The sequence below is a fragment of the Ambystoma mexicanum genome, chromosome 12, assembly GCF_040938575.1.
Source record: "Ambystoma mexicanum isolate Mex_15411 chromosome 12, UKY_AmexF1_1, whole genome shotgun sequence".
NCBI classification, from domain to species: Eukaryota; Metazoa; Chordata; class Amphibia; order Caudata; family Ambystomatidae; genus Ambystoma; species Ambystoma mexicanum.
The window spans coordinates 67,121,235-67,143,691 of record NC_090936.1 but is presented as its reverse complement, the minus strand read 5'-3'; positions in this window follow the sequence as shown (position 1 = coordinate 67,143,691).

Genomic DNA, 22,457 nt, shown 5'->3' with positions numbered 1-22,457 from the left:
CGCAACAGGGGACTCACAGTTAAGGCGACGCACCTTCCAACACTTGTGGAATTTCAGCCCTCATCTTAACGTCACTTGAAGAAAAGCTTTTGCACACAATTTCACGGGTTTTGTTGGTTCAAACCATTTCAACGGAACGTGCTTTTCTCTGATTTTCAAGTGTTTTGCTGCGATGCATCTCACGCCACCTGCAGTCCTAAAGTCCTTTCTTTTCATGGCAGAGCTGTCATACCCAATCATATTGGTATACTTGCCAGCTACCCCTTTACGATAATAAGGGACCGGGTCGAAAATGGGTGCAATATTTGGGATGTTTAGCAGATATTTTGTAAAGTGTTTTTTTTTGTTTGCATCCCCTTGTTCCAGTGAAAGTTTCCCCTGAGATTTCCTCTAAATAATATAACCCTTTTCTTCTTTTCATAAGGACGTCGCTTGTTGAAAACACAACTCTCTGCTTGCACACAAGATGACCAGATACGCGCCATTGATCATTCTATACACGAAGAAACAAAAACACATCATAAACATATTGTCCCTAGCCCCCCACAAACTGTAAACATGCCCGGACCCTACCCTTTTCCCATTCTTACATTCTTACATACAAGCAACCCTGAGCACACACCCTGATTTCATTTTAACCATGCTCTTATTCCCATGATGCATTTCTCTTGTTAAGTGAATCAAGGTGCCCTGTCTTCAGTGACACATATGTTAAGGGATACAGAAAATGTGTCCTTGATGTTGAAAACATTAAGGGGGGTTCAGATTTGGTCACAAATATTTTCCGGAAATCCTTTACTTGCTGCAGCTGTGGCTTTTTATATATGGAAAGAATTTGCTAAAATCGTTGGCCAAGATTCAATTGATTAGATATGTGGTTCATCTGGGTGCTTCACTAAAGATGATTGATTGTATGTATTGTTATCTATTTGATGATTTGTATTTTGAATAGTATGAGATTTTACACCTTTCTTACGGTTTTATATAAGTGTGGTGACAAGATTCATATGTGTTTATATAGTGTGATTAAAGGAATTGTCACTTGATATGTAGCAGATGAATATGTGCAATGGTTTTTATTGTTTAACCAATTGCACTAATAAAACACATTTTAAATTTATTTTAAAAGTAAATCAAATTCTGACACTGATTTATTTTTTTATCAGCAAAAAGATGAATTAATGGAAGGATGTGGTACTCCCTTAGCCCACCACAAAGCACAGACTCTTTTGGGCTGTCCAGCACCGAAATGCTATGGCAATTCCTCTCTGAACAAGAGTACCAACAGCAGCCCCATACACGTGTTTCAGCCTTGTTGGGCCTCATCAGTGAGGTGAAGCTGTGCCTCTCATCTCAGAACAGGTTATCATGCCATGTTCTTTCTGGAGAGGTGCGGTTGGGGTTGGTCACCCTAAATTACCTGGGGGCAACCAGACGTGGACTCCCTGCTCACTGTGCTCAGAGAGGCACAGCTCCACCTCACTGATGAGGCCCAACTAGGCTGAAACACGTGTATGGGGTTGCTGTTGGTACTCTTGTTCAGAGAGAAATTGCCATAGCATTTCGGTGCTGGACTGCCCGTGTCGGCGGGTCAAAGACTGGTATGTAAATAGGTATTTCCCACCTGTGAAAGGTACAGTGAGCAAAAAGCGTGTGCTGCAAACTCTCATCTCAGAACAGGTTATCATGCCATGTTCTTTCTGGAGAGGAGCGCCTGCTACCTTTTTTTAAATTATTTTATAACAGTTTCATAAATGCTCTATACAACTTGTGTTATTGGTTTACATATTCTTGATATTGGTGATAGTGTGTAAACATCTTTAATACACTAGCAACCCCAGACACACATGCAAGAACTACAGCAACACCGAGTGGTACCTCGGCTCGTTTCCTTTCCCATGTGCGGAAACGCAGGCAGATATTGCCCCATGACTGCACGAAGAAGAAATGCTGCTATCCGCATTCATGGGGCAGTTGGAATCACTGGCGCTGGCAGTTGCCATAGACGCTACCTGCGTTATCCTGCTCACGTGACCGTATCGGCTCAGCGTCCACAATGCCCCGAGCCTCTCACTCCTCACAGATCGGGTCAGGTGTTCCTCCGTCAATCAGGAAGCGCCGCAGTATAAAGCACTGCCGGCCACTTCAGTCAACCTTCTCAGCTGCTTTACTTTGGCGAGTGGCGTTTTGGATTCGATCTTCTGGTTCCTTGGATTTCGACCCTGGCTTTTTGTATCACGGACTGTCTCTGCTTAAAGGATAGTTCCGGGACTTTTTTTTTATTGTCCCTACGGGTCGGCCATGTGTTTGTAAGCATAAATCGGTAGATCGTAGGAAACTTTCCTATGGACCTTACCCGACTTTTCGCCCATTATCGCACTCGAAATCAGCCTCCATTTTGTGATAATCCTATCATTCCGCCGCATCGACCTGGCTCACCTGCCTTTGCGGCACTAAATCAAATCCCCCGCCCCTGAGCCTGACATCAGCAGACGCGTACTGCCCATTTCAAGCACGTCTCGTGTCAACAATCGCTGCGCCTCAGCTATTGACGTGTTGCCATGGAAATGGCAGGACGCCTCTTTCCCCAATAAGTATAAACAGACCGTTTCACAACACACAGCAGCAGATTTTCGATTCCATTCCTCTCTCTGTGTTACTTTGAGTATTCTGTGACTCGTTTCAGTGCTCTGGTCAGCTACCTTCGCCGCTTGTAGCCCGTGTGAACACCTGTACCATCTCTGTAAATTATTTTACTATCTTTACCGCACAATGGCCACAATAATGCCGTATATGTACGAGCCCGAGTACACCGAGGAAGAACTACTGGAAAGTCAAGCACGCGAAAACGATGGGGATTCGGACGGCAGTTGGGAGGACCAGTCAACGGATGAAGAGCCTGGACCATGTCGCATGGACGGCGTCTCCACCTGGTGCACGTGCAATCGGTGCGAGCTAATGCCAACTGAGGAGGAGAACTGCTGCTGCCGTGAAAATTCCGGGTGCTTGGCCTACATTTCGGAAAGCGAGCAAAGTCTGCAGGAAGGCGAGCAAAGTCCGCAATGCATCACCGAGCTGCCAGAGTTCAGGGAAGCCTGCCTCTCACGGACCGTGTTGAGGATGATGATGGTGCTTATGCACGAACTTCGCGGCACTGTTCGTCCGCGTAATCCGAGTAGCGAGTAAGTATACTCTGTTTGTGATGTCAGTGATGCCACCACTATTTCATGGTCGTCTCCCACATATAAAATTACATTTACATATCATTCGAACGCATGTAAATTTGTTCCATATAGTGCATTTTCTAGATATAATTTTTTTCTAAGAAAAATGACATGTGTTACCTGAATCGACATTGATAAGAAAGTTTGGTCAGTTTAATACAGTTTGCATCTTTTTTTTTCACAGGTGGTACAGGCTGGTGGCCTATCGTTGCTTCACTTGGTGGCTTCACGGGAGGCTCGGACACCGCGTTCGGAGAGTAATACCTGCCTGTGCGGTACTTGCCATTAGACAACATTTCCCCAGTGACAGTGGACAATACCGCGGATTTTCCCTCAATGTGCTGCAACCTCAACTTTACAATGTGTAATGTTTATTATTTATGTTTAATTAAAATCTAAAATAAAGCCCAACATATATTTTAACAATGGTTGTTTTGATTTTTTAAATGAATCTAGTGTATATTCTCCTGGGAGGGTGAGGTATTTATAAACTCACCCCCCTGCATTCCATGTAGTAGATCCTGCAGCCATCCTCTTACATTCAGTTAGATGGCCTCTCCTTGGTGAGGCCCTGCGGCAAACTGGTCTTGTCTGCACGACCACCGCCCCGATCCACCCCCCGCCCTATCAAAGGCAGTTCGCACCGGGGTACTTGTGCTGGCAAGTGGAGCTGTCAGGGAGCGATAAAGGCCAAGAGGTGCCAAAGACCATGTACACTTCAAAGTGGTCTATAGAGCATGGGTTGTTGTTCCCATGTCTACCTACAGACCCCGTGTCTCCTGCCAAGCATCCCCCCTCACGCTGGACGGCCCCCTGCAATCCACATAAGTGTGTCTCCATTCACGAGTCTTCCTGTGTCTTGTCTGCACGACCACCGCCCCGATCCACCCCCGCCCTATCAAAGGCAGTTCGCACCGGGGTACTTGTGCTGGCAAGTGGAGCTGTCAGGGAGCGATAAAGGCCAAGAGGTGCCAAAGACCATGTACACTTCAAAGTGGTCTATAGAGCATGGGTTGTTGTTCCCATGTCTACCTACAGACCCCGTGTCTCCTGCCAAGCATCCCCCCTCACGCTGGACGGCCCCCTGCAGACCGCATAATGCCACGACATATACACGTCATTCATTCACAAACACACCCCTGTTTCGATTTCTTTATAACCCACTTCATATTTCTAATGAGAACTTCTTTGCGCTTTGCTAGTCAACCCGTGAAGGTGCTGGTTATCTGCTCTTCGTCTCTGTGAACTTCCGTGACCACTTTGAGCAAACTCGTCAGTTTGCAACCTGTGAACTGCTCCCTGTTCTACGACAAGAAACTACTCTGATCCCTGCATCTAACTGTTTGTTCGTCAAGGTAAGTCCATGTACCATAATCATTTTGCGTCCAATTTTTTAATTTATATCTATTTGCTAGTAGTCATCAAATTGCATCCATGTTTTCTTTTCGTTCACGACAGTACATGCAAGGAACTAGTCACATGTTCTGAGTTTAGTCAAATTACTTTTTCTATTTTTTGAAAGTTATTGAAATACTTATCCGCATGTGAATAACGTGTATAGTTCCAAGAACCAAAACGGACCTTGCATTGAACCTTTTATGTGTCATTTAATGTTTTAACACATTTATATTCATAGAGAATTGTTGATCTTTACTTTTCAGAACTTTCCATAATGCCTGCCTGTTCCATTGGCGGTTGCCCTTCGAAGACCCATAACAAATCTGAAGGTACTATAATGCATGTTTTCCCTAAGACAATAGATCAGATAAGAGAATGGGTCCGATATTGCGGATATCCAGCCTCTGAGATAGAAAGTAGAGTCCTAGAAGTCTTTGCGGACAAGAGGGGTGATCGATACCGCATCTGCAGCAGGCACTTTAGCCCAGACATGTACTCCACATCATTGCTAATAAGGACGAAAACACTGCGAGCGAGGCGAAAATTGCTCTCAACCGCTATTCCCACTCTATTCGTCCACATCCCTCCACTGGTGAGTCAAGTTTACGTATTTATCTCTCGGCATTGCGGTAGTGTGTAGCATTAGCTAACAATAATTTCCCCATTTATGTATCCACTCAATATGAAGGCTGAAGATTCTCCATCCGTGTCGTTATTGCAGTCATCAGCCACTTCAAGCGCCTATCGGGTAATCTTACTTAGCTATTCTGACACTGACTTGTTTTAGGCATGTAAATCAATAGTTTTAATTGATCGTGTAATTATTTTACCTAATGGTACACCACAGTACTCGTCCTCTAGTCTTTGTTTTCAGTTATAATTATTGTTATCCAAAATAATGCAAGTACTGTCTTTCAGGGAGATGCTGAGGAGTCCAACGCATTGACGACAACCGTAGATGTCACTCAGATGCTCGAGGTACGTTTCCGGACAGTTCCATCGATGGAGATCATCAGATCTTGCATTCTTGTAGCGTGATTGTTACACACAATGTTTCTTTCGTTTTTAGCCATTGGTATGTCCTTCTGTCGTCGCCCTCCTATGTGTCTTCTTTTTTCAATATTGTGTTCATTACTAATGAAAGTCCTATGTTTCAGGGAGTCGATGGAGCATTAGTCCAAGAGGAAGGGGGAGCATGCAGTTACGGGTCGGCGCAACAGCTTGCAGAAGTGTGCACCGCAGTTACAGCGTCCCTTGATGTTCTTATGCATTTCGAGGTATGGATACTGACAGATCAATCATGCGAGATCAAATGACGTGATTACATCCGCTATACTTCCTTCTTTATTAACGCAAGTACTATGTTTCAGGGAGCTGACGGAGCTTCTTCAACAAGAACATCACCCCTAGTAGTTGATGCAGATCTCTGGGTGGTGACACTTCCAACGATGGAGCAAATCGAATCATATTTGGATATCCATTATTTATTTTAGACAACTGATCATTTGTGCAGGTCTATTTAGATGAGCCGTTGACGCCTGCAGAAAGTTTATGTTCTTTTAAACAAAATAGAAAACCATACTAATGCAATTACTGTGTTTCAGGGAGTTGCTGAAGCGTCATCTTCAATAATATCATCAATGGAAGTCTATGCGGAGCCCGAGGTATGGATCTTGACAGTTCAATCTAACTAGATCAACAATGCGTGAACTATTGTCGTTTGAATGTTCTACACAATGCGTTCATTCGTGTTTTGCTATTGAGATGTACGTATGGGTATTGGTCCCCAAGTACATTTTGTGTTTTCAATATTATTATACATACTAATGAAAGTTCTATGTTTCAGCGAGTCGATGGAGCCTCAGTGAGTGATGGATGTGCTTATCATGAAAGTATAGTCGTTGCAGCGCGAGAGGAAGTGGAGACATGCACACACGAGTCGGAGCAACAGCGTCCAGATGTTGAAGTTCGAGGAAAGAAAGTTTCAAAGAAAAGAAAGCAAAAGAAGGTTAGTGTCCTGTTCACTATATTATGTTGTCTTTCACTGTCAATAGTTCAATACTGTAAGTTGTGTTTAAACTGAACATCCCTTTTCTAATGTGTCCTCTAGTTGCGAGTGGGTGTAAGAACTAGATCTACACAGACAGTGAAGCGAACGAGAGATGTTGCTTGTCAAACCTTTTGGCAGGGACTTGAGACTGGAGATGCATCGTGCCAATGGGAAGAATATGAAGTGATTGACAACGGAGCTATACCACCACCAGCCATTGATAGTGAATGTCCTCCTGGTAGTTTGGATGCAGTCGTAGATCAATTCACAGAATCCACACCCGCAAAAAATAAGAGCACGCAAAAGTTGAAGACATTGTTTTTTTCTCCCATCTCCGGACAAGGAACAGATGTTGCAATGGAAGAGAATGAAGTGGACGACAATGAAACACCATCAATATCACTCAGCATAGCGGAAGACGATATCAGAGATTGTACCTTTCATGCGAGTGACATGTCCTCAACGTTACAGGCCGAACCAGCTGGGATGCAGAGTGACAGTATAAGGAAAGAGGCCAAATTCATTGTATTCGATAGCTGTTTGATGGATATTATTATGATGATGAAATGTGGGCATTGGGTTGGTGGGGAAGTATGTGGGGAGCCATTGATTAATGTGACTCGTGCAATTCGAGGCACTAACCTTAAAATACATGCCACCTGTACACAATATCATCCGTTCGCATGGTCTGCACAACCCATGCTGGGGCAACTGCCAGCAGGCAATCTACTTTGTGCAGCGGCCGCACTTTTTAGTGGTTCAAGTTTTAAAAAGTTACAGTATTTCTTTCAGTTTGTGGGAATCCATTTCATTGCGAAAAGTCAGTTCTACAAATACCAAACCGATTATCTATTTCCAGCCATCAGCGAAGCTTGGAGAATGGAAAAAATGTCAATGGAAAGTACATTCGCGGGCAAACGCTTCAGGCTAGCCGGTGATGGACAATGCGACAGTCCAGGATTTTCAGCCAAGTACTGCACCTACCACTTTCAGGACATGGAAAGTAAGAAAATTGTGAGTTCGGTGGTCGTGCAGGTGTCACAAAGTACATCCTCAGTGGCCATGGAGAAAGTTGGCTTTGTAGCATCATTGCAAGAACTACAATCGCGGGGAATGGTGATCGACCTGATAGCCACGGACAGACACGTTTCAATTGCCAAGACAATGAGAGAACAGTACAAAAATATAAATCACCAATTTGACGTTTGGCATCTTGCAAAATCAATCAATAAAAAATTGTCGGCTGCAGGAAAAAAAAAAGATATGCAAGGTATTTCACAGTGGTCCAAGTCAATCAGCAACCATCTTTGGTGGAGCTCAAAAACATGTGAAGGGTCGTTGGAAATTCTACTGGAAAAATGGCGGTCAGTAATGTTGCACTGTAGCAACGTACATCGATGGTCGACAAATGAGCATTTCCACAAATGTGAACATGGCCATTTGTCCACAGAGGAGGCACGGAAGAAGAAGTGGTTGATTCCTTCATCACCCACTCACAAGGCCATTGAAAAGATTGTATTTGATAAAACTATAACAAGAGATTTGAGGGGACTCACGGAATTCTGCCACACAGGAGATTTGGAGGTGTTCCACAATATGTGCCTAAAGTACAGGCCCAAAAGATTGCATTTTGGCATGGAAGGCATGATAAATCGGACTCTTCTAGCGGTCTTGGCACATAACCATAATGTTGGCCGTCAACAAAGTAGGACGACCGGAACTTTAGGGACGCTTCGCTACAATAAGGCCTTCACTAAAAGAAGTAAACAATGGGTGATCAAACCAGTGTTTGAGGATATGCAATATGAGTTTATTGAGAGACTTATCGTAGATGTCCTCGATAGGCACATACATGGAGTGGTGAACGAACCTATGCAGGGGACAACTGCATTGCCACCCAACATTGCCTCTGTTCCATGTCCACCTAAAGCAGAGCTCATTGAGAAATACACATCACGGTTTAAATGATTGTAATTCGATTGTCTGTTCTCTCGAGTCTCCTCATGTTGCAGGCCCATTGCAATTAAACCAAACAGTAATATAAATCATTTTTACAAAAATTATAGAATGTTTCCGTATTACAAACACATGGCCGACCCATAGGGACAATAAAAAAAAAGGCACGCAGACAAGATGCCCTTACACTAACTGGAGCTAACTAGAAATGTGTGCTCGCTCAAAGTGAAGGTCAGCTGCTTTGATGTTTTGCTCGGGTGGCGGAACGGCCCACGACCCAATATAAGGTTCTATTGTGATTTGACCTTGACAGGTCGGGACCATCCTGAAAGACTAAGAAAAGATAATGAATAAAATTTCAGAAACGAAACGATGAGCCACGTTCATTAGAAGAAGTAACGTCGGCAAAGAAGGAGTGGTGTTTCGGGTCTGCCCTACACAGAGACACAATGGAAAATGCAAATATAATGTAAGTAACTTTTGATGAGTTTATACCGCAATTTCATTACTATACAGTGGCTTTAAAGACGGGTTCAGTTGTACTTGTTCGTTCTATGTGGCATAGTGTTTTCTACCGCGCACTATCTGGAGGAGAAACATCTGCTTTTACTGAAGCACCTCAAAACCTTCCTCTTTGCTTCTGCTTTCTCTCTCCCTCTCCCCTGCTACAACTGGTCCACTGTCTGCGACCTCGGTCCTGGGCCCTTCCACTCTCCACCTGCACTGCCTCCCTGTCAACCCCTGCACTGGGGGACTGTCTCAGTATCCTACAGCCCCCCCTTCCCAGCACTTGTTCTGCACTTACCTTGCACTTGCCACCAGCTGGCCCTATTTATTTATTATTTTATGCTACTTACCTTGTACTCCACTCCCCCCCCCTCCATGCCTCGCCACACCTTTAAACACTTGTGTACACCCAGTAGCGCTGTCCTCGCTATGAAATGAATAATTTTAATAAGGATCTGATGGTGAGACTAATTTCATTTTTTATGTTTTTAGGTACATCATTCACTACTGTCTGTGTCACGAGTACCAGACACCGGCGGACGGCTTCTACAGCCGCCAGTTGCTTCTCCGCGTGAACAACGTTACCACCCTGACCATTTTATGGGACGATCGCCAAGTACAAGTATGCCCTTACGCGGTACTAACGGTTAGATGCAACATACCTACCGTTGTGGTGGCCTAGTGCCTCGTTGTTGGAACAGCCATGCGATTATCAGTGCGACAGAAGAGCTTATTTTTATCGTAAACCAACACCCTGTGTACTGCACACGAACATCGCTTCCCTCAAGACGAACTAATTTGGATCGAGAGCAAAGAAAAATGCAAATCGCTGAATATTCTCTAAACATTTGATGTCCAATAAACGTACTTTGCCAAATGTACAATCTTGCCGTTTGCTTTTAAACCACGGTTTCACATTCCGAATTGTGGTGCTGTATTGTGAGATGCTCTAAGACCCTGTGTACAGCAAAGGACCATCGCGTTCCTCAATACGAACTTTTTGGAACATGAGCAAATAAAAATGCAAATCGCTGAATATTCTCTAAACATTTGATGTCAAATAAATGTACTTTACCACATTTACAATCTTGCGGTTTGATTTCAAAGTACAGTTTCATATTCCGAATTGTGGTGCGCTGTATTGTGAGCTGATCTGTGTTGATTTCCGGGGTCTGTGTGGAGTCGCGTAGAAGACGCCTGGGCGCGTTTGCCTACGCAGCTCAGTCACGTCACGGATAGAGGCGGGGAATATGAATGTTTTGATAAAGTCTGTTTCAGGGGCGGGGGATTTGATTTAGTGCCGCAAAGGCAGGTGAGCCAGGTCGATGCGGCGGAATGATAGGATTATCACAAAATGGAGGCTGATTTCGAGTGCGATAATGGGCGAAAAGTCGGGTAAGGTCCATAGGAAAGTTTCCTACGATCTACCGATTTATGCTTACAAACACATGGCCGACCCGTAGGGACAATAAAAAAAAAGTCCCGGAACTATCCTTTAATCCCTGGATATTACTTGGCTATTTGTGCACACAGATCTGGATTTGGACTTTAGACTGCCTTTGACTCACGACTTTGGATACTTTGCTTCTGGTACTTCCTGGATCTTGCCTTTTTTTGGTCTGTTTAAGGGTGTTTCATCCAAAGAGCCCTGCACTCTCATCAAGAGGCCCACAGGAACACCAGCCTTTCTGCTACCACCCGGCTGTTGCAGGTTCTTTCCCATATAACCCCTGGTCCACTTGGGGATAACTCCACGAGGTTCAACCACCTTCCCCTCCCCATTGTGACCTATCACTGGTAGGTGTTAATCACTGTATTACATAATTGTCGTTTCTGCAGTGTTGGTTGTTTCCTCATTTGGTTTACTGTTTCCTTCTGCAGCTGCCTGGGTACCTGCGTTCCTGTTAACAATCAACTGTGGCCTCAATAACTGGTCAGGGAGTGGTCTTGGTCCTCCCTTACCGGTGCTTGGGGACGGAGGTATCTATAGTCTACAAGGAGTCGCGTTCCTGACACACTTTGATTTAAGGATGTTACATTAATGTTGCTTTTAACGAATATTGAATTAACTTTTAGATTTACTTTTGTAGTTATTGGTTGAATAATACATGTTTAAATATTAACATGCATATTTCATGCATGTGTAGACTATAGGTTTTGATAGGTAGTAAATGTAACTGTCTTTTTAATAATGTTTTATTTCTTTAGTTTTTTTTAAAGAAAATTGGTCTTACATGTGGTGTTTTTTTAGAGGTTTTTTCTCCTTTTACATTTCACCAAGCATTCCCAAAGAATCCTGTGCATAGTTTTAATTTAACACTAGAAGCTATGCCTAAATTACTTTGGGACTCACTGTATGCGTTTTGTACATTGAAAGATTTACCCACATTGTTGACTTTCTTTTTTATACCAAATGATTTCAACTTGCAAGTGTTGTATGGATGAAAGGACAGAAAATTAAAATGTTAACAACTTGTGTGTTAACTGTAGACCTTGTACTTATAGCACCATATATGTTTCTGGAGCTAATGCTAAAAGGACCAGAAGCTGCAGTTCTTAAATTACATGTATATATTAATGTACACAAAGAATATTGTTTTTTGCATTTTTTGACTTTGCAAACTTTGCTAAATGCGCAAACAGTTTGAAATGTTTTTATTGTATTTTTACAATGATTACCATATAGAAATAGCATTCCGATAATTATAGTGTGGGTGTTTGTAATGTAAAAGTGTTTTCACTTAGCACATTTTGTTAATTGTGTAAACAGTTTTAAAGGTGTTATTTCAATTTTTACAAAGAAGACCACAGATGGTGATAAAGTTCCCATCATTTTCTTGTTTTTGTTTTTAAATCAAATGTGTTTTTCATGTTGATAGTTTAAAGTGTTATGGTTTATATTATTACTGTAATTTTAGAATAAATTTTGTAATGTTTTAGTGTTTTAGAGATTTCTGGTTACTTTTTACAGGAGTATACACAGGCATAACCTTCCTCCAAGACTTTATATTTTGTAACCCAATGTGAAAGAATGTTTGTAAGCGTTAAGAGAGAACTTGTTTTCGTTTCACAGTATTATTATTATTATTTTTTTTTAATTTGTATTATTTGCCAACATGACAGCTATACAACTCAATAAACCATTGTACATATTAACTCTCACGTAGTTTCATATTGCATTTTCTCCTCCCCACCACCCAACTCCTCCCTCCCCCAGCCTACAGCACCCTTTGATCATCCCCCGCCCGCTCCTACTGATGTTTCCACTGCTATTTTGTCCCTGAAGGGCTATATTCTCACAGACTTCCCTGGTCTGATATGGATAGTGTCGCTATTAGTTGTCTCCAGGCGACCAACGTGTCTGCTTCCTCCTCCCCCCCTTTGCCTGCTGCTTCATGCCATACCGTTGTTTCAGCATTTGCCCATTTCTTAAGATCTTGCCACCAGACCTGTGCCTGCGGTTTCCTACATGCTTTACAGCTCATTGCTATTCTACGTTTAGCTGGTGTATATGCCAGGTCTTTGAGTTTACTCACATGTTTAGCTCTACAAGGCCTGGGGAACCCCCCCAACAGGCACACCCAAGGGCAGCTCACGTCCAGGTTGATCTCTTTTTCTGCCATGAAGTGGGCCACCTCCCTCCAAAAATCTCCTATTTCAGGGCATGACAAAAACATATGTACCATTCCTGCATTCAATTCCCCACATTTCGGGCATGTCTGCACACCTGAGTGTTTGAATTTAGCTATTTTCTCAGGGGTCATGTATGCTCTGTGGGTGACGTATAACTGAATTTGTTGCAACCACGCGTTTCTCGATACCTTTTTATGTTATCCTTGCACTCTGACCCACAGCCCCTCTTCCATTGATTCCCCCACATCCTCCTCCCAGTTCCATCTTGTCTGGACCACCTCTTTCCCAACCTTAGACATCAGCAACTCATATATACAGGAGAGCTTGTAGCCCCCTTCAAACACGTCATAAAATATTTCTATGACTGCCTTGGGCTGTTGGGCCAACACCGCTTCAGGCCTCAAACCTTTGATAATCCTCACCAGTCTAGAATATGTGATATGCTATCCCTGATGTGACCCTGTGTCCTCCACCAGTGTATCAAACTCCTCCACCTTCCCGTCTCGCCACACATCCCCCATTGTCACTATGCCTACCGGTTCGCACTTCCTTCTGATGTTCAGCCTCGTTTGCTCATGTACTCCTTCTAGCGCCACTAGAGGAATCTGTGGGGAACACGGGATGGGTTCTCCATTAACTTGCAAGCTCAACTCCACGTCTTCCCTCTCAAGTCTAATAGTCTGCCCTCTCCCACCCTCTGTTGTTTCAGCAACCACATCCTCTCATTAAAAAAATAGGGGGTGCATTCAGCACTCAACAGTTTAGACTCAAGTGTTTGGTCTTCTGATAGCCACCTTGCTACATATTTGAGTTAGCTAGCCAGATAGTATACTTCAAAGTTTGGCAATCTAATACCTCCTTGCTCATACAAGTTTTGCAACTTCCATAATGCTATTCTATTCCTGGAATTATGCCAGATAAATCCCCTGCAAATGCTCTGTAGTCTCGAAAAGAATAGTTTGGGTATTGTATGTGGGATGTTAGAAAAATAATACAATAGCCTGGGCAGCACCACCATCTTTAATAACCCCACTCTTCCCATCATTGCTAAAGATAGGTTGGCCCAAAAACCCATACTTTTTTCTATTTTAGATACCGCTTTCACAGTATTTTGCCTATGCTCGTCTTTGGTATTATGATATACGTCTATACCCAGGTATCTAAACATCTCTGTTTCCCACTTTATCGGTAACACCGGCAGTTTGTGTTGTGGCATTCCTACGTATCTCCCCAGGGAGAATATGCTTGACTTTTTTGGGTTCACTGTTATGCCAGCAACCTTGCATACCGCTCCATATCCTCCAGAATGTATTGTAGTTTCTCTTCTGGGTACCTCAGGTACAACAGCATGTCATCTGCATACATCGATATCCAGTGTTGCCCTCCCTAGTGCTGATTCCTACTTCCCCACACTGCTGCCTTAAATACGCCGCTAAGGGCTCCAATGCTAGGATGAAAAGCATTGGGGACCACGGGCACCCCTTTCTGGTGCCTTTGCTCATTTGCCACTGTTCTGAAATGCATGCACCCATCTGACTCGTGCCAATGGCTCACTGTATAATAATCGTGCCCATCTCAGATATCTGGGTCCAATTCCGTATTCTTCCAACACCGCCAATAGCCAGGGCCATTTGACCAAATCGATGGCTTTCACTGCATTCAGTGAAATTGTTGCTGCCTCTTGGCAGCTCCGCTGGACATAATCTATAACATGATGGAGTTTATGCAGGATGTCGGATATATTCCTACGTGGGACATACCCTGTTTGGTCTGAGTGTATGAGTTTGTTTATGACTGTCTCAACCTATTCGCCATCACTGCTGTCAGGATCTTGCTGTCCTGATTGAGCAGCGAGACCGGTCTGTAGGACCCGCACTTTGTGTCCGGTTCGTTGAGTTTAAGGAGTGGAATAATGGTCGCCTCCCGTAGAGTCCTGGCCAATATGCCTGTACTAAACGCCTCATTGAGCATTGCTAGCATTGTGGGGAGTATTTCTGTCTTATAAGCTTTATAGAATTCACTCGAGAGTCCATCTGTCCGTGGGGCCTTGCCGGTGGGCAGTAGCTTGATTACTTGTTCCAGCTCCTCTGACGTTATCGGGGCCTCTAGGTTCTCCCTTTCTGCCGCCTCAAGTTTGGGGAGTGTGATCTCTGTTAATGCTTCCATTACGTCTGTCTCTTCTCCTTCAGTGGAGTCTGCGTATAACCTCTTATAGTATTTAAAAAAGCATTTGTTTACTCCTTATTGAGTTTCTCGTATCTGACCATCCATCCCTTGCATTGCCCTAATTGTTTGTTTAGGGGACTCACTTTTGTATAACCAGGCCAGTAATCTGCCTGGCTTGTCACCTTCGGCATGCTGCCTCTCAACATATTTCCTATAACTTAGGTTGCTTAGTCTCTCCCAGTGATCCCTACACTCTTGTTGTAATTGGGTTATGGTCTTGGCTTCCTCTGGGGATCCCGTACCCTGCCGCATCCTCGTTTCTAACTCCCGTTCTGTGTTTTGTAATTCCTGTGTTATACCGCCTTGCAGCCCCTTTGATTTAGACATTGCTGCTCTCCTCACTACTACTTTAAATGCCTCCCACAGTGTCCCTGCCGAGTAACTACCCATTATGTTCCACCAGCCCCATTATTAATACCATCCTGCCATCTTTATCTATGGTGGACTATAGTAGCTTAAACGGGACATGTGGCGCTATACATGTTATGACCCCTATAGCGTACGCTGAATGTGTTGCTCCTAGGGTTATCCCTTTCCATTTCCTCATTATCACATCCTGCTTTTCCTTAGTCCGATGGGTTTCCTGCAACAATGCTATTATCAATTTTCTGTCTCTTCAAGTACATCATAACCCTATTACGTTTAATGTAGTTATTGAGCCCCCTAACATTCCGGTTTGCTATCTTCATTTCACCCAGGCCTCCAGATAAGGTGGGTACTAGACCTTTTTACGCATGAAAATCTTGCAAATACGACAGCTTTAACATTTTACTGGGTACATTTACACACAGCTTTAGAGCAAAGGGCAGTGCAATGGTCAGGCTACTTGATAGAAACTGGAAGGCTTCTTTTGATTTTTATCTAAATGGATGTAATTGCAAGCCACCTCTGAAACAGAATGTATTTCTCTGAAGCCTTTCAAAAAAAGAAACTGCACACTGTGATAAAAGGAATGGTTTCTTTCCATTCAGCTTTAGAAGCACTGTGCATAATTTCCTAGAATTTTAGGATTGTATAATTAATAAGATGGAAAACTAAGTTTCAATTGAGAATTCATATTTTGTAACAAATTATGCTTTTTTTCCAGTGAAAGCAAACCAGTATTGCACAATTGTATTTTTCAGAGTTCTGGTGCTGTGTGCATAATCATGCGGAGGCAGGTAATTTTTACACTGATAATTTAATTTACACTATAATTATAAGTGTGTAAAATAATGACTATGCACAATCTAGTTTACATCATTCAACCTCGCAGTCAATGGGGTAGATTACTATAAATGGTCAGTGGCAGCAGAGTCTTTGCTCAAGGGTGAGAGATTGTCATTACACCAATCACAGGTGTTCTAACCTCTCAAATCTTCAAGACTACAATTAAAACGTTCAAAATCTGACTCTTCAGGAAGTGCAAGCGCTGTTCAAAAACAAACAAATGAAAGTTACATTTGTAATTGAAATAGAAACTCAGCAAAACCTGTCCCTGTGATAATCCAGATAGGTATTTAATTTCATGTAGCGCTTTGTAAATGGTTCGTCCAACATCTACGTACTGTGATTATTATACCTCAGTCGATACTCAGTTAACCAACCTCTGAAAGATGTTAGCCTATAAGATAGCTCAGTCGGTTGAGCACTCATTGCTGCAATCTGTGCGTGATCTGTAGGTTGCAGGCACGACTCCCAGAAAGTCCAACTCAGCCTTTTTGTAACGCTCACCTGGTTCCCTCGGAGGCGCTGGTCTTGACTGGGCGGTGAAAACGTCTTCAACGTTAGGCGTAGGATTCGTTTGGCTCCCGGATTCGACCCCTTCCTCACCGAAAGCTTGACCTGCAGTGTGAGGTGTCTGCAAGTGGAAAATCAAGGTATTAGTGGCTGGAAGGTTGGGAGAAGTTCTTAGCCCCTCTCTCCCTCTCTTCCCGTGGTACTCGGGTGATTGTTGTGCTCACCTTAAGTAAGTGAATGCTGAGCTCTCCATCCTGCGTCTTGTGCAGGGGCGCTGGATCCAGTTACCTCACTGGATGTGAGTTACGCCTCTTGATTGCAGAGGGTAGTTGAGAGCGAAGCCGCCGTTTGCTGCACGAGCGTGACTTGTAAGTATTAAAGTTCTCTTTAGATTGCTCTCTTCAAATGTCTTTTTCCCTAATGTCTATGTCTTTTACTTTTCAGATGCTGTCGATGCCAAAGAAGATGCTCTCCCCGATTCGTGGCAGAGAGCGTAACAAGAAGATGATGAATTCGAAGGCACGTAAGTAGGAAGGCTGTTTTGGGGCCGTAGAATGCACCTTAATGTCCCCTTTTGTCTCTACAGGTGCCGGAATGCAGTGCGAGCAAGGTTGGAGCAAGCGCAACACAGGTAAGCAGTTTTGTAACCAAGCGTTACTAACCAATGTTCTTTGTCTTTGCAGGCCCGATGCCGGACGAGAAATGCAGAAAAAACCTCTTGGATGCTGCCGATAGATCGGGTGAGTTGAAGCGCTAACTTTGCCTTTGTCTAACCTGTGCTTTTTGTTTTGCAGGAGCCGCTGAAGATTGAAGATTGGTTCCCAGCAGGTAATTTTCGTAATTACAGGATCCGGAGCTGAAGATTCGCTGGAGCTGACACGGTGAGCGTCCTGCTGCAGATGCAGAATAACGCGAAGCATGTGGTACCAATCGGGTGTGGTTTAAATAGCCCATAGGAGTGCTTAGGTGTCTTCTTCCACAGCAGCTTCGCCCAGGTAAAAGAGTTCCTGCTTCCAGAAGGGTTCCAGCAGCAATGATCCAGGGAGTGGTGCCTGCCCCACCCAGAAGGAAAAGTAGTCCCTGCCAGAAGAGAGTAAAGCCTCATCTTGCTGGTAAGTAAGCAGCATGGTCTGCTCCAGGTAGGTTCACCCAAGCACCTTTACACTTGATATGAGCCCGGCGCTTCCTGTGCCGGGACGGATCCTTACTATGAGCCTGGCACCACCGGTGCCAGGACAAGGTCCAAAAGGTCCCTATTGGGACTTGCTGGTGCCGATAAGACATGTTATGAGCCTGCTCCCAAGGATGTTGGGTAGGTCCTGACTCCTTGAAAGCAGTGGTCATGACAGCACCCCCCCTCAAGGCCCCTCCCAAATTCGTCTTCTCCGGGGGTTTTGGTTTATCAGGAAAAGTTCGATGAAACTTCTTAACCAGACGGGGTGCATGAACATGTTCCGACGGTTCCCAAGATCGTTCCTGGGGGCCATAACCTTTCCAGTCAATCAGATAGTATAATTTAGATTTGGAAATCTTGGAGTCTAATATGTCTTGTATTTCGAATTCTAGTTCTCCGTCCACAAGAATAGGGTCTGGAGATTTTGTCAAACGGGTTCCAGGTTGCATGGGTTTCAGTAGTGAGACGTGGAAAACTGGATGTATCTTCATATGGGCAGGTAGGCCCAATTAACCGCCACTGGATTGATTATGGCAGTGATTGGGTAAGGCCCCAGGTATCGTGGATTGAAAGTACGCGGTCCTTTTAGGGGTAAATGTTTGGTGGATAGCCAGACCTGATCTCCCACAAGATATTGAGGAGCTTCCTTTCGATGTAGATCCGCACACTTCTTGTATTGCTCCTTGGCCTGCTTGAGGTGAGATGTGGCCTCTTTAAAGGCTTGAGTGATTGTCGAATGCAGATGATCTACAGCGGGTGTTCCAAGAGTCTGAGGTGGGTCAAGATTTGAGGTGCGAGGGTGGATTCCATATGAAAGAAAAAACGGAGTTTTTCCAGTTCCGGCGTGGACTGAATTATTATAAGCATACTCCCGCAGTGGAGTAAAGGGCGCGGCTGTTGTTGGTTGTGCGGCTGCTGTGATCTCTCCTTACCTGCAACCGCGACTTGCTCCGATTTGTGTTAGTCTAACGGCTGGAGCCGTTAGTAGTTGAAGTGAGCACTTTTTCTTCCTGGTCTGTCACGTGACTGGAGTCACGTGACCCTTCTTTGACCACACCTACAGGAAGAACTATAAGAGCTGCACGCAGCGGCCCTTGCGGCGTGAAGCCCGCAGTGGAGTAAAGGGCGCGGCTGTTGTTGGCTGTGCGGCTGCTGTGATCTCTCCTTACCTGCAACCGCGACTTGCTCCGATTTGTGTTAGTCTAACGGCTGGAGCCGTTAGTAGTTGAAGTGAGCACTTTTTCTTCCTGGTCTGTCACGTGACTGGAGTCACGTGACCCTTCTTTGACCACACCTACAGGAAGAACTATAAGAGCTGCACGCAGCGGCCCTTGCGGCGTGAAGCCCGCAGTGGAGTAAAGGGCGCGGCTGTTGTTGGCTGTTTGCGGCTGTGTGCGGTAAGTACTCGCTCCTAATAATATATCTGGCTAAGACACTATCCTACTGTTATCCTCCCCATCGAGTGATATAACCCTTCAAATGGAGCCCATCAAACCACGAACTCGCCTCCAAGGCAAATTGGATGAAACGCTATCCTTGGCAAATAATGGTCCTACTAAAATAAATACAAAAGGACAACGAACCCTGAAATTATCTTCCCCTCCGCATGTAGATTTGGCGTTTGATTCACAGCAAGCAGATCACCAGGCCCCGCATTTAACAGCAATTCATCACTCTTCTGGAAATGCAATGCCAGTAATACAGTTAATCCAGAATACCGAGCCGGATCCTGTCTTGCCGCCACTTCCGCTCTTCCAACCTGCGCAAGTGGAAAGTAATTCTATATTTGACGACCCCAGCTATTCACAAACCCTTAGGGATCGAGCGAAACTTGCAAAACAACAATGGCAATCTTCTTATTTATTAAACAAAACGACTGTCAATGACAATCCAGAACCACTCCCAGCTCGTACTGCACGGTTATCGCTTGATATGACTGAAATCAATGCAATCATGGATTCCCAACAAAAAAGAGAAGACATTATCGGAGCTAATCAGAATTTAACAATAGCTCCAAAAATAAACACATCGACCCCAATTGTCTCTAAGGGTCTCTATGCACATATCAAAACCTCTCCAAAGACTATTCAAGATAATATAGAGCATGACTCGTTCTTACCTCCTAAGATGTCTGAAGTAACAGACGACTTTCAAGACCAACCAAACAGACTACCTACGACGATGTTGGAGCTACAAAACTCGCTAGTCGCTGTACTTTCTGTAGCTATGATTCCTTTTTTAAAATTACAAGAAGCAATGGTAGATTCTACCAAAGATCAAGCCACTCTACTGGCAATGATTATGACTAAGCAAACGTATTTAGAAAGTTTTATTGGAACTATCCATGAACGTTTAAATCATGAGGCGGAAACATCGAGGATATGGCAAAGCCGACTCGCCGAAGTCGCAAGATCAGATCGTGCCGAGAAACAAAATTTAATGGAGACTGTTTCCTCCATCACAAAAAGAATGCTAGATGAAAAAATAAAGAAACAATCGCTAGTGCTGCCCTCTCCTGCAAGTCTAGCAAAACAATCTCAAACTATTGACAGCACTGTACAAACTGACGTTCCAAAAACAGAACAACGACACGATTTTGAAGTACAACCAATCAATAGCGGTACACTAGATCCAAATCATATGATGCCTACTCCTAACTCTGAACCGCCGGCATGTATTCCTTTTGACATCTTTGATTTGACTAAACGAGGCTCAGTGGGAATATCACCTCTTCCAAAAACAAACAAAAAGAAACCCACATAAAAAAATACAAACGGGGTCACGGGCCTTTTTAAGAAAAATGCAAATTGTACAAAAGTCCGTGCAAGAAAACACAATCAATACCGGAAGGGAAAAACAAAAAAAGTTTAAATCTAGCAGCCTGTCAGCTGTTGCTGCCTCTACGTCAAGTGATACTGGACCAACCTCATCCAATAAAGATGTGGACAAATTGCAATCGGAACCACTAGATGCACTACTGGCCGTTATAAATCAAGACGCCCCTAATAAAATCATTGCATCAGTAATCGATGGCGAGAATAACTCTGATGACGTTACAACTCTTGAAGTTGTGACACATAAGACGTTCAGCTCTATAGATCCACAAGATGAGATCTTTCTTGTGCTGGACGAATGTAAAGAATCTTCCTTTGATTCTGTGGACTCGAGTTACACCTCTAGGCACTCCTCTATTATTTCTTTAGAATACTCAGAAGTGTCCGAGGATGACTCAGGGTCACAGTCAGAAGTGAACCAGAAATCAAGTGACAACATGTCTCGTTCAGCTCAACCGGACCCTCCACTGATTAGACCGACCTTTCTTAATTGGAAAACAAGGTCTCTTGCTTTCAGAATTTCTCTAGCTTCCTGCGCAGCAAGTAATGATGAGGCTGTAATATTGAATAGAGCAAATGTATTACGCCTCCTAAATGCTATTCCACAAACGGCGGATATTAAATCCCGAGATATAGAAGTAATTCTATTTCCTAATAAAAACAAAATGGATTCTGTACAGATAGATTTTTATTCCGAAAAACTTATGAATCGTGTATTGTCTACTACAAAACAATTGGAAATCCTGGGATTTGAAGTTAAAAAAATTACTGTATCAAGCCTTTTGGCTTTGAACAAATACACTCACAAACTTGCGATAATGGACTCCTATCGTCATAATAAAACAATTGTGTACAACAAAACCACAAAATATAATGAGGAAAATTCATTATTTGATCGAAATGAATTTACAAAGAAACGCGGGATAGGGAGAGATCTAGAACGGTCCCTCGACACAAATGTACTATATAACGATCATCGGTCCACGACCAAGAAAACATACTTATAACAATCAACAAGAAATCCAACACAACTGAGCGTGATTTCACTATGCTCGTGGAACACTCGAGGCCATAAACATCTTTTTAATGAAGGATCATCTGTGCTTTCTGAAACTGAGATAATATGTTTACAAGAAACCTGGCTGAAAGAGGAGGTAGTCTGCGAAGGGTTCATTACATTATCAAACCTTGCAATCTCCTCTCAACTTGGACGTCCAGCCTCAGGTATGATGATCCTAGTGAAAATCAATCCATTTTGGAAAATTATAATGAGAAAGAACATCCATCCTTGGGCTCAGTTTGTGACCATTCTTATTTCAACTTTATTTACAGACCAAGATCAATGTAAGGATAATAACTATATCACTATATTTAACATATACTGGAATCCGTCAGCAATGAACGACCATAAATTCCTGGAATCCATACTGGACGAAATTGATAATATTGTCTTACTCAACCATAGAACGGTCTTTTTAATTGTAGGGGATTTCAATTTCCACTTATTTGACAAACAAGGCCAAAAACTGGACAGAAATGCATTATCAGAGAGAGCAAAAAAATGGGTAAAAGAATTATCGATCCGTAACATCACATTAATCGACCCTGCTGTGGACAACAAAGGAATCCCGATTCCAACATGGTCCCGTAACAACACAAATTCTATTATTGACTACATTTTTTCATCAGAAGGTTTGAAAACTCTAATAACTTCGATTGAAAATCTTCCTCAACCT